The 16,295-nt window shown below is 43.0% G+C and overlaps 1 pseudogene; it reads right to left on the minus strand.

Annotated features, from left to right (window-relative positions):
- Window positions 1–204: 204 nt before the first annotated feature.
- On the minus strand, window positions 205–15,794 carry LOC119925387 (annotated as a pseudogene).
- Between the last annotated feature and the right edge of the window lie 501 nt (window positions 15,795–16,295).

The raw sequence follows: 16,295 nt of genomic DNA on the forward strand, positions 1-16,295 counted from the left end.
TGCTTACTATGTGTCAAGCACTGTTTTAAGGGCTGTGATAGATATTATCTAATTAGGTTGAGCACAGGCCCTTTCCCATATGGGGCTCACAGTCTCGAGCCCCATTTACAAATGAGGCAACTGAGGCACAGTGAAGTGAAGTGATTTGTCCCAGGTTACTGTGTGCAGAGCATTCGGGTAGTGCAAGGGTCTACAGATGGCCACTCAACGGTTGTAGGATATCACTGTGAGGAGGAAGATGTCCGTGCAACCAAAGAAGTGCACGGCGAACAGCTGGGTTATACAGGTGCTGAAGGAGATGGTTTTATTCTCAGCAAATAGGTTGGTCATCATCGTTGTGATGGTGGTGGTAGAATAGCAGACGTCGAGAAAGGAGGGGTAGCTGAGGAAGAAGTACATGGGGGAGGCGAGACGAGGCGGGGGCTGGTGTTGATGTTTATCATTATGAAGCGATTTCCTAACAATGATACCGTGTAGAAGAGGGCAAAGAGGGCAAACCCAATTCTCTGTAACACCTGGTTCTGCGAAATTCCCAAAAATAAATTCTGTCACAATGTTTCTCTTCTCCATATGTTCACTTTAGTTGGGTTGAGCAGAGGGGAAATGCATTTGCAACAAAACCCAATAAGAAATAACTATAGAGGGAGTAAATTCAGTCAAAATGCATTTTTTTCCAAAAATATTCTCCATGGGAATTCCTCTGATGTGAAGAGTTCTCCATAGTCTCTGGAATGTTTTCTCTGATTCTATGCCCTATGATCCATCCTCTTGGAGCTCCGGCATGGGAGTTGGACAGAAGGAGGGTATGAACAACAATTAATCAATGGTATTTGCTGATCACTTACTATTTGCAGAGCACTGTACTAAACACTCATGAGGGTACAGTAACAGTGAACACAATACAAGTGAATTGGTAGACATGATTGCTGCCCACAAGAGAAGCACCAGGACCTAGTGGATAATGGGAATCAATCGATCAATCAATGACGTTTATTGATCTCTTACTGTGGATAGAGCACTGTAATAAGTGCTTGGGAGACTATAATAGAATAGAATTGGTAGACAGTCCCTGGCCACAGTGAGCTTTCAGTCTAGAGAGAGCTTACAGTCTAAGCAGATCTTACAGAAGGATCTGGGTTCTATTCCCCATTCTACCACTTGTCTGTTGTTCATTCATTCATTCAATCATATTTATTGAGCGCTTACTGTGTGCAGAGCACTATACTAAACGCTTGGGAAGTACAGGTTCACAACATATAGAGATGGTCCCTACCCAAAAGCGGGCTCACTGTCTAGAAAGGGGAGACAGACAACAAAACAAAACATATTAACAAAATAAAATAAATAGAATAGTAAATATGTTAAAGTAAAATAAATAGAGTAATAAATACGTACAAACATATATACATATATACAGATGCTGTGGGGAGGGGAAAGAGGTAAGGCGGGGGGATGGGGAGGGGGAGGGGAGAGAGGAAGGAGGGGACTCAGTCTGGGAAGGCCTTCTGGAGGAGGTGAGCTCTCAATAGGGCTTTGAAGGTAGGAAAAGAGCTAGCTTGGCGGATGTGCAGAGGGAGGGCATTCCAGGCCAGGGGGAGGACGTGGGCCGGTGGTAAATGGTGGCACAGGCTAGAACGAGGCACAGTGAGGAGATTAGCAGCACAGGAGCAGAGGGCGCAGGCTGGGCTGTAGAAGTAGAGAAGGGAGGTGAGGTAGGAGGGGGCGAGGTGATGGAGAGCCTTAAAGCCGAGGGTGAGGAGATTTTGCCTGATGCATAGGTTGATAGGTAGCCACTGGAGATTTTTGAGAAGGGGAGTAACATGCCCAGAGCGTTTCTGCACAAAGACAATCCTCACAGCAGCATGAAGTATATATTTAATATAATGATAAACAATGGTAATAATATATTATAATTGTAAATCTTGGGGATGTTGCGGAAGTGAGACGGGTAGGCTTTGTTGACGGATTGGATGTGAGGGGTGAACGAGAGAGCAGAGTCGGGGATGACACCAAGGTTGCGGGCTTGTGAGATGGGAAGGATTGTAGGGTAGTGCCGTCAACAGTGATGGGAAAGTCAGGGAGAAGGCAGGGTTTGGGAGGGAAGATAAAGAGTTCAGTCTTGGACATGTTGAGTTTTAGATGGCTTGCAGACATCCAGATGGAGATGTCCTGAAGGCAGGAGGAGATAGAAGCCTGGAGGGAGTGAGAGAGAGCAGGGGCAGAGATGTAGATTTGGGTGTCATCAGCATAGAGATGATAGTTGAAGTCATGGGAGTGAATGAGTTCACCAAGGGAGTGAGTGTAGATAGAGAACAGAAGGGGACAAAGAACTGACCCTAGAGGAACCCCTACAATAAGGGGATGGGGAGGGGCAGGAGGAGCTCGCAAAAGAGACTGAGAATGAACGGCTGGAGAGATAAGAGGAGAACCAGGAGAGGACAGAGTCTGTGAAGCCAAGATTGTATAGCATGTTGAGGAGAAGGGGGTGGTCTACAGTGTCGAAGGCAGCTGAGAGATCGAGGAGGATTAGGATAGAGTAGGAACCGTTGGATCTGGCAAGGAGGAGGTCATTGGTGACCTTTGAGAGGACAGTTTCCGTGGAATGTAGCGGATGGAAGCCAGATTGGAGGGGGTCAAGGAGAGAGTTGGCATTGAGGAATTCAAGGCAGCGGGTGTAGACGACTCATTCAAGGAGTTTGGAAAGGAATGGTTAGAGCGTGTTTGACCTTGATAAGTCAATTCACGTCTCTATGCCTCAGTTACATCTTCTGTGAAATGGGGATTAAGACTTTGAGCTCCTTGTGGGAAATGGAGTGTGTCCAATCTGATTAGTTTGTATTAACCCCAGTGCATAGTACAGTGCTGAGCCTTTTTGTTCCCAGCCCCGGCTCAAACGAGTTTTTTTGCCCGTGCTGGGTGATACTAAGCACTTAGTACAGTACTAAGTGCTTAGCACAGTGCTAGGCGCTTAGTACAGTGCTCTGCACACAGTAAGAGCTCAATAAATATGACTCAATGAATGAATGAATGGGACCTACCCCCTTGGATCCTCTTCCTGGTTACGGTGTCTACTCGTGGTCGACAAGCACTTAGCAAATAGCATTTAAACATATTTTTAAAGGGGTCTATCTGCTATAGGGGGAATAGACACTAAAATAGATTACAGACAGGAGAAATAAGGATATTTACGTCAATCAATCAGTCATTTATTGAGCACTTACTCTGCACGGAGCACTGACAAAGTACTTGGGAAAGTGCAATATAACAATATAGCAGATACATTCCCTGCCCACAACGAGCTTACAGTTTGTTGATCATGCAAACACACCCCGATCTACTCCCCAAAGCGCATTCCAACCCTTAGGTTTTTCACAAGTTGTTTTTGTTACAGGGAACGTGTCTACAAACATCTCTTATACTGTATCCTTCCAAGGGTTTAATACAGCGCTCTGCACACGGTTTACACACAATAAATATCATTTATTGATTGAATGTCTTATCTTGTTTTATGCTGTTGAGTCGTTTCTGATCCAAAGAGATGCCATGGGCACATCTCTCCCAGAATGCCCCACCTCTGTCTGCAATCTTTCTGGTACTATAGCCATAGAGGTTTCTTGGTAAAAATACAGAAGTGGTTTACTTTCGCCCTCTTCCATGCAGTAAATTTGAGTCTCTGCCCTTGACTCTCCCCCATGCTACTGCTGCCCAGCACAGGTGAGTTTTGACTTGTAGCAGATTGCCTTCCACTCGCTAGCCACTGCCCAAGCTAGGAATGGAATGGAATGGGATGGAATGGAATGGACAAGACTCTGCTTGACTCTCCCTCCAGTAGTCGAGATTGGTAGACTGAGAGGGGGATTGATTGATTACAGAATGTCAAAAACATTTAAGGACTAAGTCCCCTCCATTTCCAGTTTAAGAGTACATACAATAACCATGTTGGTCCTGATAGCCACTGAAGCCCAGACCTGGCCCTTACAGAACTTTCTCCAAAGAAGCAGCATGGCCTAATTCAAAGAGCACTGGCCTGGGAGTCAGAGGACCTGGATTAATGATGGCATATATTAAGCACTTTCTATGTGCAAAGCACTGTTCTAAGCGCTGGGGAGGTTACAAGGTGATCAGGTTGTCCTACGGGGGGCTCACAATCTTAATCCCCATTTTACAGATGAGGTAACTGAGGCACAGAGAAGATAAGTGACTTGCCCAAAGTCACACAGCTGACAATTGGCCTAGCCGGGATTCGAACCCATGAACTCTGATTCCAAATCCCGTGCTCTTTCCACTGAGCCACGCTACTGGCTGTGCCACTCACCTGCTCTGTGACCTTGGGCAAGTCATTTAAATTATCTGTGCCTCCGGTCCCTCATCTGCAGAATGGGGATTCAATGTCTATTCTTGCTGCTACTTAGATTGTGAGCCCCTTGTGGGACCTGATTTTCTTGTATCTACCCCAGTGCTGCAGTGTGATGCTTGGAACATAGTGAGCACTTAACAAATACCACAGTTATTACACCGTTTACATACAATTCTTTTCACCTGTCATTTCCCTAGATCTTTTCACCCTGTAGATTTGACAAATTCAGCCAAAATGAAGTCTCTTTCACAGATATAAAAAATAAAAAGGTGTCATCTACACATATGATATTAATTGGTTAACATCCATTTATAAAAATGGGAGAGAGGAGAGAACCAGGGTTCAACTAGATTTAAAAAGCAAAAGTCAACGGTGTATTATAATCTTCTCTCTATTGTCAATTTGAGGAGGCTGTCAGATTTCCCATTCCTTGTTAAGCTTCTACAGAATGTTCCAGCACCATTCAAAAGATCTTTCAAATCAGATAATGTATTTCCTAGAGCCACAGAATGGCCACTGCCGTAAGAGAACCATACCTCTCTCTGTTGGATTGTTTCTAACAAATACGGTTCTGAATCCAACTTGTAGAATGAATGCTTCGATGCACCAACCCCTTCTAGGCATGACTGAAACCTTGTTGGCGAAGGTTAGTGGACAGAAAACACACAATAACCACAGGAGAGATTTCCCAGCCTCCATGCCTGGATTGTATTTTCCACCATAACAATGATAATTTTTCAATCAGAGAAAAACCAAGCCTTCAGGAATTGGAAGAAGATAGAATCGACAGGGCTGTGTGCAATTGCTAAGGGCAGAGAGTTTCTTTGATTTACCCCACTGCATTTGAAAATGTTACTAAAATAACTTTATTCTACACTCCTTTGTTCCTCAGCTTTTTCTTTCACTGCCATCAAGGTGGAATCTAATCAGGGGCAAGGCCCGGTGAATAGAGCACATGTCTGGGGGTCAGAAAGACCTGGATTCTGATCTTGGCTCCACCACTTGCCTGCTGTGTGACCTTGGGCAAGTCATTTCAATTCTCTGGGCCTCAGTTACGTCATCTGTGTAGTGGGGATTAAGACTGTGAGTTCTATGTGGCACATGGACTACATCCAATCTGATTAGTTTGTATCTACCCCAGCGCTTAGTATAGTGCCTGGCACACAGTAAGCACCTAACAAATACCATCAAAAAAATCTTTAACGTTTCTATTTTCTGGTAATTGACATCAAATTATTCCTTTTCAATCAAAGGCATAGCTCATAATTTTATACCATAAATATGAAAGTGCATAATAAAGATGTGGTGATTGGTTTAATTTAAAATGTTCACTGCTGAATTATGACATATCAGGGTGAATTTGCACAGCTACCTACCAACCACTAGCTCCATGAGAAAAAGATGATGTCAGAGAAAATCATCTAGCATAATTAAAAAGAGTAAAACTACAGCAATGACAGTATTATTACCATAAACCATTCAATTTTTCAAAAATCAAATAAACTTTTCTTTAATCTCTATATAATAATCTTTGATCAATAATTTAGCAGGCATTTTATATGAATGTTCTATGAGTAATTTTGTTTATACTTTCACAATTTAAGTTGCCCTTTGTAATCTTTTCCTGTGACTCCATGTAATCTATCTATGGTTTGTGAGTTACTCAAGTAACGAATGGATCTTAAAAACATTTGCTACTGAAATATAAAGAATAGTGTAAAGAAGACAACCAGAATCAGGATTTGATTTTCATGTTTTTAATCCTGAACAAAAGAAAATATCCAGCGCTTTGAACAGTGCTTGACAAATAGTAAGTGCTTAACAAATACTATATCATTATTATTATCAATGTCAAATATCAAATTTTCCACCACTCCCCAATTACAAATTTAACTAAAAAAGGAAAATCCAACTTCAGTATAACAATTATAGTCGTATAGACAATGTGATTTTATTTTATTTTTACTTTTTACTAGGACAAAAGAGAACAATCACATTTTGTTGATATTCTTGCTGTTATTAAGAAAACTCAGCTGTGAAGATATCAAAGGTTTCTTGGCCACTATATGATTTGATCCACTTCTTCTAATAATCTGCCTGGACTGGGTGCTTAGGGCGAAGAGATTGGATTTAGGGCAAAAATTTGACTTCAGGTGGATTTTGTACTACAAAAAAAGCCCAGGGTCTTCAGGAATGATTGCTAGAGCTATTAGACCAATCTCCAAGTGGTGCAAACAGGAGCCACGCTCAGACCAACTCTGGTTAGCAGGAGCTGATTCACTAGAACACAGGGAAATTGGTTCCAGAGTGTTCCTAGTCGAAATACTACACCCTCAGTCTCCCAGAGCCTCTAAATACATCATCTAATCTGGTCCTTGGAAAACTTTCCCCTTCTCTGACCCTAACATAGTATACATAAGCGATACCCTAAAGTGACTTCCCAAAATGTCTTAAAGCTGGGAATTGAACTCGCAAGAGTATTTGGTTCCAATAGGAATAATTTGACCTAGGAGAAGTTACAAACAATATTAAATGTGGTCATTTAGAAGCTGACTAACCCTAATCTAAAAATGAGAAGAAAAGAGAAAGGGAGGTGAAACAGCCATTTTTGCTTTTATTAGGAGCTCCCGTTAAAATGATTAATAGGAGAAGGGGTTGAAACTGTTTCATATAAAGCGTAGTTTGAGATTATTTGTGGATTATCTGTGGATCTTATTTATCTGTGCCACCCTATCTCTCATAAACTCAGGAGTATTGAATGAATTTCTCAATGTCAGTCTCAGGGAAAATCTCTGGTACTTTTATCTTCCAGTGTAGCTCTGCAGTGATGACAAAATCATAACATCATCGTAGGGAATTTTCTAACCCAGTCAATCAATGATTGGTATTATCGAGCACTTCCTGAGTGTGAAGCAGTGTTCTAAGAAATAGGGATAGTACCTTAGAAGTTAAACACCCATTCCCTGTCCTCAATAGATCACAATCGAGAAAACTCAAGATTAAGAAAGAGGCATCAAGGGAGAAAGTAGGAACACAGTACAGACTTCCACCATGGGAACGAGGATTCTAGATGAGTGAAGATCCAAACTCCCAGTGCAGGTTGAAGGATATGGGGGGAACGTCTTGGATCCTGCATCTGCATCTGAGGGGACTCCATGAGCAATCAGTTGTATTCATTGAACGCATACTGTATGCAAAGCATAGTTACAGTGCTTCACTGTGTACAGCCAGTTTTGTACATCGATTTGATTTTAACCCGAGGCTTGGGAATTGTAGCTCGCTTATTTCCGAAGACAAATTGATTTATCTTTTTTTTTTTTTGCTCTGGGGAAAGACCCTCCATGATATTTAGTGTCTTCAAAGTGTCCCAGAAATGGTCACCACAATCTTAAACCATCCTCTCCTCTTCTTTCAGGAGAGCCTGTAATCCTGGAAAAGAAGAGCTTGTCCAGCAAAGAATGCAGGAAAGATTTGAGATCCTGGAGCAAGAAAAGCTCTGGCTAGAAAAGGATCACTTGGAACTGTCCCCTATAGAAGGCTCTAGATGGCCCCTTAATTCATTCAATCACATTTATTAAGCACTTACTGTGTGCAGAGCACTGCATTAAGCGCTTGGGAGGTGCAAGTAGGCAACCTACAGAGACGGTCACTATGCAACAACTGGCTCTTCATGGTGGATGAGTGGAGTCCTCTGGTCATGTGGAGTTTCAGGATAACTTAAATCTGACATCAGGGTCATTGGGAGCCACCGGCTGCGCCAGGCTGATATTCAATAAACCTCCCTTTCCTTGTCACTAAACTCTTTGCCTCTCTCCACCTCTTCTCACCACCCACCACCTCTTCTCTGTAGGTCCCTCGGTCTCCTTATGTCTCCATAGCCCTTCCTCACTTTTCCAGTGTTACCTCTAGGAGGCGAGACTCTATCCCACTTTGGCTTTCAAGAAATCTGAATTCCTTCCCTATTAAATTAATCTTTTTTACAGCAGACCAATCAATTAATGGCATTTATTTAGCGTTGTGTGCATAGCACTTCATTAAATGCTTGGGAGAGTAAACCTCAACAGAGTAGGTAGTCATGTTCCCTGCCTACAACGAGTGTACAGTCTAGGGGAGGAGACAAACATTAATATGAATAACTAAATTGCAGATACATGCATAGCTGATGTGAGGCTGAGGGCTGGGCCTGTGGTGAATATCAAGTGCTCAAAGGGAAAAGATTCAGTACAAATGCTGCCATCCTATCAAATCCATCAAAAACTCTTAGCAGCCTAATGAATTTTTCTTAAAACAGTGAAAAGAAATGATATTGGTGAATAGAACTGCCTTTAAAAACGTCTTGCAAGTAGGGAATTGGTAGGCAAGGTTTCGATGGGGGAAGGCATAATGATCCAAGATTAAGAGAGGGAGAGAGAAATGGAGAAGGGGAAACTAAAAGAAAGGGGGTGAGGAATAGAGAAAGGAAAGGAGAGAAAAAGTAAGAGAGAGAGGGAGAGAGATGATAAAGGAAATGTAGAAAGAGATGGAAAGGAAAAGGGAAAACTGAAGAGTAGAGGAAGTAAGAAAGGGTGAAGAAGAGGCTGAGAAAGTGGAAGGAAGGAAGAGAAGTACACATTCTCTCTCTCTCACTGTCTGTCTCACACACATACATACATACAAACACACATATGCTCTCATACTCATTCGCTCATATGCATACTATCTCTCCCTTAACCACACATGCAGCCCATAAAATTCCTTTGCCCTCAGATGTGTAATCACACATAACCAGTCTTCTTCCCATATTGTCTTTCATTTTCTCCTCCTTTCATCTTTATGACCCATAGTCTCCTCAAAGCATTTTTTATTTTGGCATTTTTCAAAGAGTAAATGATAGGGTTAAACGCGGGGGTGATGACAGTGTAGAACACTGCCACCATTTTGTCGATGGAAAATGTGGTGAGGAGCCGCATGTAGATGAAGATGCAAGGTCCAAAAACAAGATCACCACTGTGATATGGGAGCCATAGGTCGAGAGTCCCTGCGATTTCCTCTAGAACCTCGTGTCTTAAGTGGAGTAAGATAATAACATATGAAACAACCAATACCAGGAAGCTGACCCCAGACAGCATCCCACCATTAGTCAGAATAAGCAAGTCAATGACAAAAGTGTCCTTGCAGGCAAGTTTCAGCAGAGGGAGAAGGTCACAGAAATAGTGGTCAATCACATTGCGTCCACAGAAATGTAAACGGAATACGAGGATAATTTGAGCCATCGAATTCAAGAAGCCACCCATCCAGGCCATCCCAACCAGGAGGCCACACACACATCGGCTCTCAAAAGAGGTTTAATGCAGGGGCATACAGATGGCAACATAGCGATCATAGGCCATCATGGTGAGAAGGAAAATCTTGGTCCCGCCAAAGAAATGAATGAAGAATACCCGAGTCATGCAGTCATTCAGGGAAATCTCTATATTTTCAATGCCTAAGTCTAGAATTAGTTCGGGGCAGTTGTAGAGGAGTAACAGGTCTCCACAAAGGATAGATAGCTGAGGAAATAATACATGGGTGAACCAAGATTCATACTGACATTAACAGTTACTACAATGAGAAGATTTCCCAGAACAATGGCTGTATACAAGAGCAAAAATACAAGAAAACACACTTTCTGCACCTCCTTGTTTTGAGAAAGCCCTAGAAAAACAAATTTTATAATATTGTAACTGCCATGAACTCCACTCCATAGGCAAGTGCACAGGGTGTTAATAGAGATGTTGACTCTGTAATGACAAAAGATTCGGGTTGTGTAGCTCAGCAACAGTTATATGCATCCTTTTCTTCATTTACATCTTCCTTGAATTCTTTCACTGCCTGAACAAGTTTGATCTTTTGCCTTTTCCTAACTCCCTTCCCTGTTAGGGGCTTGAACAACTCAATTTTCTCCAGTGGTTTTCCCATTTTTCCAATTTGCCTCTTCAGAACCTTCTTCAGAAGGCATTCCCCTCTACTTCTCATTTGTTAACTCTCTCCCCGGGGGTTTTGCTGTCCTGTATTCGCCCTCTCCCTCAACCCACTTATTGACCTCATCACCATCACTGTCATCAACGGTATTTATTGAACACTTACTAAGTGCAGAACACTTTATTAAGCGTATAGGAGAGAACAATACAACAGAGTTGGCAGACACATTCCCTGGCTACAAAGAGCTTAAAGCCTCTTCAAAAATGACTTCAAGTCTTCTGTTGATCAGAGGGGCAAATGATCAACATATTTAGCCACCCTTCCACAGATACCCTCTTGCTCTTGCTTTTCACCACCAAACCCTTTCGATATGGGCAGGGAATGTTGTTCCCTGCTTGTTGTTGCATTGTACTCTCCCAAGCACTTAGCACAGTGCTTTGCACACAGTAAGTGCTCAAAAAATAAGATTGAATGAATGAATGAACCCTTTCTACTTATCTCTCACCTTGGCTTGTTTCTCACTTCTCCCTATACTGACACCCTACCATGCTCTCTAAATGTCATTGTCCATTAAGTCCTCCTTCATCAATTCATTCATTCAATCGTATTTATTGAGCACTTAGTGTGTGCAGATCACTGTACTAAGTGCATGGGAAGTACAATAAAACTTCATGGATGGCCTGTAGGGATAGAGAACACATTTGTTAAATTAAAACCTTCATAAATTGATAAAGTGAGTCAGTAGGAAAAAAACATGGATTGGAACAGTTCAAGGAAATACACTTAGGGATGAAAGCAAAACACTACAAAAAGCAGAAGGATAAATCACTAGTAAGAAGCAAGTATCGAGTAGCAACATTTAAGTATATTTATTGAATGCTTACTGTGTATAGAACACTGTATTAAGGATTTAGGGAGTACAATATAACAGAGTTGGTAAATGATTTCCCTGTCCACAATGAGCTTATTGTCCAGAATGAAATACAAAAGTAACAGATCCAGAGGGAATAACAAAGCAACAAATGTGAGTCACCAATATAGTGCTGTGTTCGGTTAACGAAATATTTCTTCAGTTAACCAACGAATAAGGTTCAGACCCGCGACTACAAATCCCCTTTTTTCAGAGAAAGAAGCGCAGATACATAGCAATATAGGTGTATCGTTACAATTTTAATAGAAGAACAATTTTAATAGAAGGAATGGAATACGAAAGACGAAAACAAACAAATACAAAAAAGGGTTAAAACAAACACACACGAACAAAAAGGGGTTGCATCACCAATTCGGGGGAACACCAACTCCTGAAGTTTCATGCTGGGGAATCCTGGATTCGGCTTTCAGGGTCCCGAATGGGAGGGTCCCAGGCAGAGCATCCTCTCCGTGAGTGAGATTCCGAGTTAGCTCCAACGTACGAGCCTTTGCAAACCAAGAAGGTATTTTGCCAATTGCACAGGTTCCCGGGTGACTGGCCAGGTCACCTTGGGAAGATGTTTTTATTAAAGATGTTTCTGTACTGTGGGAAATGTCCCGTTTCCAGAGTACAGAGATAAGTTATTTTTCTTCTCCTTTGTTTTGCAATTGGTTATCTGTCAAGCCCAGTCGAAGTCACCCAGCAGACAGGTCGGTCTAGCCGTTGCCAAATCGAAGCCTATATTTAATGTGCAAGAGTTTCTAAATTTACCCATCATTAACATTAACAGTACATTAACATTAACATTAACATCATACATTAACAGTATAGGCCATTAACAACTTGGGATTAAAGTTAGTATACGACATTTTAATCCTACAAAGCATATAACAATTGCATAAACATAAAATAATTAAAATGCAGGCAAATATTAGCAAAGGGTTAGCCAGAGCATTAAAATACTTCTGCGCAGTCACTGATTTGAAGAAGAAATCACACCAATGATGATTTGTGTCTGTTATTATTACATGAGATACGTCTATCAGTTTTCGAGCAACTATAAGTTTGTATGCGATGTTCATTAAGAGCTCTTTGATTTTTAATAAGCAATCGATGCAGTAACTGTGACGTATTCAGGATGCCTACTAGGGGTTCGATAGATACAGAGGTAATGGCTAATGGGAGGGGTTTTGGGATCCAAGTGAGGTTTACATCATTCACCTGTACAGGGGCAAAGTAAAGATCATCACCCTGCCAGTGAAGAAAACTAATACATCATTCACCTGTACAGGGGCAAAGTAAAAATCATCACCCTGCCAGTAAAGAAAACTAATACATCATTCACCTGTACAGGGGCAAAGTAAAAATCATCACCCTGCCAGTGAAGAAAACTAATACATCATTCACCTGTACAGGGGCAAAGTAAAAATCATCACCCTGCCAGTGAAGAAAACTAATATTTCATAGGACACCGGAGAAATGGGAAGCCTTCTTGACAGATTCCATGTCAGTACTATTACTAGAGGCAATGCATATATGTTGAGGGGATATCTCATATAACATAGAGAAGTTAGTTTGCAGGTAGGGAGTTAATGTACATAAGTTAGAGGAATGGTTTAACAAACAGGGTTCCATCTGTTGTGTGGCTATTCCACATACCATCCTTCGAGGATTGTTACGTTGGTCTAAATATTCACCATTCAATTGGGGCAAAACGAAATACGAAGACAAGACAAAACGAATGACATGATAATTACACATGATCATAACAGAGCTAACCTTTAAGTGAGTACTTGTCCCTGTACATATATCCTCAGTACATTGTGTTACAATTCTATTGGATATCCAGTTATCTTGAGGGATGTAATGAGAAAGAATTTGTCTCCAAATGTCCGGGGTTCCAGCCGATAGCGTTCTTTGAACACATTCTTTTTGTACCAAGCTATAGATATTCTCCAATGAACACCGTGTCCAATTAAATAGCTTAGAAAAATCAGTGTCTATGTTGAGAGAAGCTAACGTTGCAGCATTAAACAACTGTAGAAATTGTCCTTGGAAGTTTAAGGTACGTTGCTGGGGAAGGATTGTTGTGGGTAACCATTGAGCATTTATTGTGAGATCCTGAGGGACATCATGGCCAGCACTGTGCAGTCTGTTGGCCAGGGTCTCAAGGTCTACTGAATTTACTATACCCAAACCTGTTCCTGCCCCTCCAAGGAGAGTATCAAACAATGACCTCCTCTGCCTGTTACAAGGTTTCCAGGAGGGAAAAGTTATGTTAAAATGAAGCCAGTTTTTCTGGGTGTTAAACGTAACATTCTGACAACTTCCAGATACTAAAATGGTAATTAATTTTTGTGAAATGGGGGTAATATTGGTCAATAACCTAATGTACTCTACCCACCAAGTCCTATTAGTTATGGTGGTGGTGTTAAAACAAAACAATGTGGTGGTGGGGTTCACACTAATAGTAAAGTTAGAGCGCTGGTATTGGGTAACAGTGCTGTTACTGTTACTCTTGCTACATTCGTGTATTAAAGCAAAGATATCATCTCGGGGAGAAGGAGAAGGTAGCATTATAGAGTCGTTATACATACAGCATGTAATATTTATGTTGTTCTCAGTTTGCACAGTCATGTCAAGTCCACTGTGGATAACAATCCCCACTTTGATCCTTCCGAGGCCTCCGGCCTCCGGGAGGATCACATACAACCCTTCTCGGGATAACAAAGGTCTTCTGCAAAGCCGGCGCCTAAAGCATAGGACAGGATAGAGAAATCTGACATAGCTTTACACACACAACAGTCCCACTCCTCAGCGAAATGCAGCGTCCAGGTGGCACTACATGTCCATGACCTCGGCCTTGGACAGGGGTAAGGTCAGGGTTTGCAGAAGCATCCTGGTAGATGAAGCACGTCGGAGGCAGGCCATCAGGAGCTGAAAAACACAGCACACCAAAGCAAAGAAGGAACAGAACCCAAAGGCCAAATGCTGCAGCTAAAGGGTAACCCAAAAGCCTCAGGAGGGACACTGGGGGCAACAACATCAAGCAGTCTGTCCTTCCCAAAGGCACACACAAAAACTAGCCAGCAGCAAGACACACAAATAAGCCACCAGACAAAATCTCACAGGACCGAGGCCCAACCGGCAGAAGTTCAACACAGCCATAAAGCTGGGACAGCGGGTGGCCCAGAATCCTGAGAGTCAGCAGAAGCCAATGGGGGAGTACAATCGGGAGGCAAAGCGTCAAAAACGGCTGGCTTCACCTGGGAGCTGTGGATCCATGAGGGGCGCTCAGCAACACAAGCTGCAGAAAAGGAAGACAAGAGAATCTGGTAGGGCCCCTCCCAGAATGGCTTAAGTAAAGCATTGCCGACCATGCGCTTAACCCAAACCCAATCTCCAGCGACGAACGGATGCAGATGATCGGTGAGAGGGGTACGCTGATGGAGAATTCCAGCAACCTGAAGCTCAACTAGAGTTGTCTGGAGAGACAAAACATAGGCTCACAGGGCATCATCGCCCACTTGTAGGGTTGGAGGAGGTCGGGGATCTGAGAGATTTCCCCAATACGGAGAATGACCAAACAGCATCTTATAAGGTGATACATTTAAAGGAGCCCGGGGGTGACAACTTAGGCGTTAAAGGGCAGGAGGTAGGACCTCCGGCCACTTGACATGAGTTTCCATACAAAGTTTTACCAAAAGGTGCTTCAACTCACAATTGGCATGTTCCACTTTCCCTGAACTCTGGCGATAGTATGGTGCATGTAAAGAACATTCAATTCCAAGTGATCGATAAATTTCAGATAGAACAGACTCAGTAAAATGTGATCCCTGATCAGAATCAATAACAGCAGGTGGCTCAAACTGGGGAATGACTTCCCGCAAGAGACATTTCACCACCTTAAGAGCAGTTGCTCGGGAGGAAGGGAAAGCCTCAATCCAACCAGTCAGGTAATCAACAATAACCAAAAAATATCGGAACGGACCAGCCCTTGGAAGTGTCACAAAAGCAACCTGCAAACCCTCAAAAGGGGAATAGACCCAAGGGCGTCCCCGCAAGGGAACCCGAAAACCAGGGTGAGCACTGAAGCTCTGGGAAGTAGCACAACTGGCTGTAACCCGTTTGGCAACAGGATGGATACCTGGGGCAAACCAAACTCTGAGAACCGTGGCTGGCAAGGCATCTGCACCAAAGTGAGTCTCCTGGAGAAGACCCAGACAAACTGGTCGCGGTGCAGCAGCGGGCAAAATAGGGCATCCATCAGGGACCCAAAAAACTCCGTCCCGTTCCAGCGCCTCATATTACCGAGGCCACTCAGCTTTTTCCTTATCAGTAATCAGGGAGGGCAACAGAGTGCCAGGCATAGACGTGGGGTCCAGGGCCATAACAGGAGCTACACATACAAGGGGGGCATGCCGAGATGCCCAACGAGAGGCCTTGTCGGCTCGGCGATTGCCCAAACTCGGGGAATCACTTCCTCGGGTGTGGGCATGCACATACACGATGGCCACCTCGGCTGGGAGCAAGAGGTCCTGTAGTCCCGCCTACATACCTCCTGAACCCGTACCGGGGCTTGGCCATTCCCCTATTCCCCTATGAAAGGTTCAATGGAGGGGTATAGTGTGACATTCGGAGCCGGCAGGGACACCAGTGGGGAATCCCAAGGTCTGGCTCCTTTTCTGTGTCTATCTGTCTGGATTCCTTCTTCTCAGACAGATTCTTTTTTTTATACATCTGATACAACTCGGACGTAGGAATACCGTCAATGGTTTCCTTCTTTACCCCTGCCTTAACCAGGGCAGTGAACAAGTACTTTCTAGAGATACAGTTATTTCCTTGAGTGTCATTCTGCCCATGGTCATGATTGTACCACACCCCTTTGGGTAGTTTCTTCTGGCGATCCCATTCTCCCATATCTCCTAACTGAGACATTTTATCTAATACTTCTGATAGAGGCTTCCCAGACTCACTGAACAGTAAAGTCATAATTACATTTTAGTACGTGGGTTGTGCCGTTTTGACTAAAATATTCCTCTGTGGCGCTGATACCGGGCAGAAGTGGTAAGAGTCAGCCTCTCCTAA

This window comes from Tachyglossus aculeatus, chromosome 3 (assembly GCF_015852505.1).
Source record: "Tachyglossus aculeatus isolate mTacAcu1 chromosome 3, mTacAcu1.pri, whole genome shotgun sequence".
Taxonomy (NCBI): Eukaryota; Metazoa; Chordata; class Mammalia; order Monotremata; family Tachyglossidae; genus Tachyglossus; species Tachyglossus aculeatus.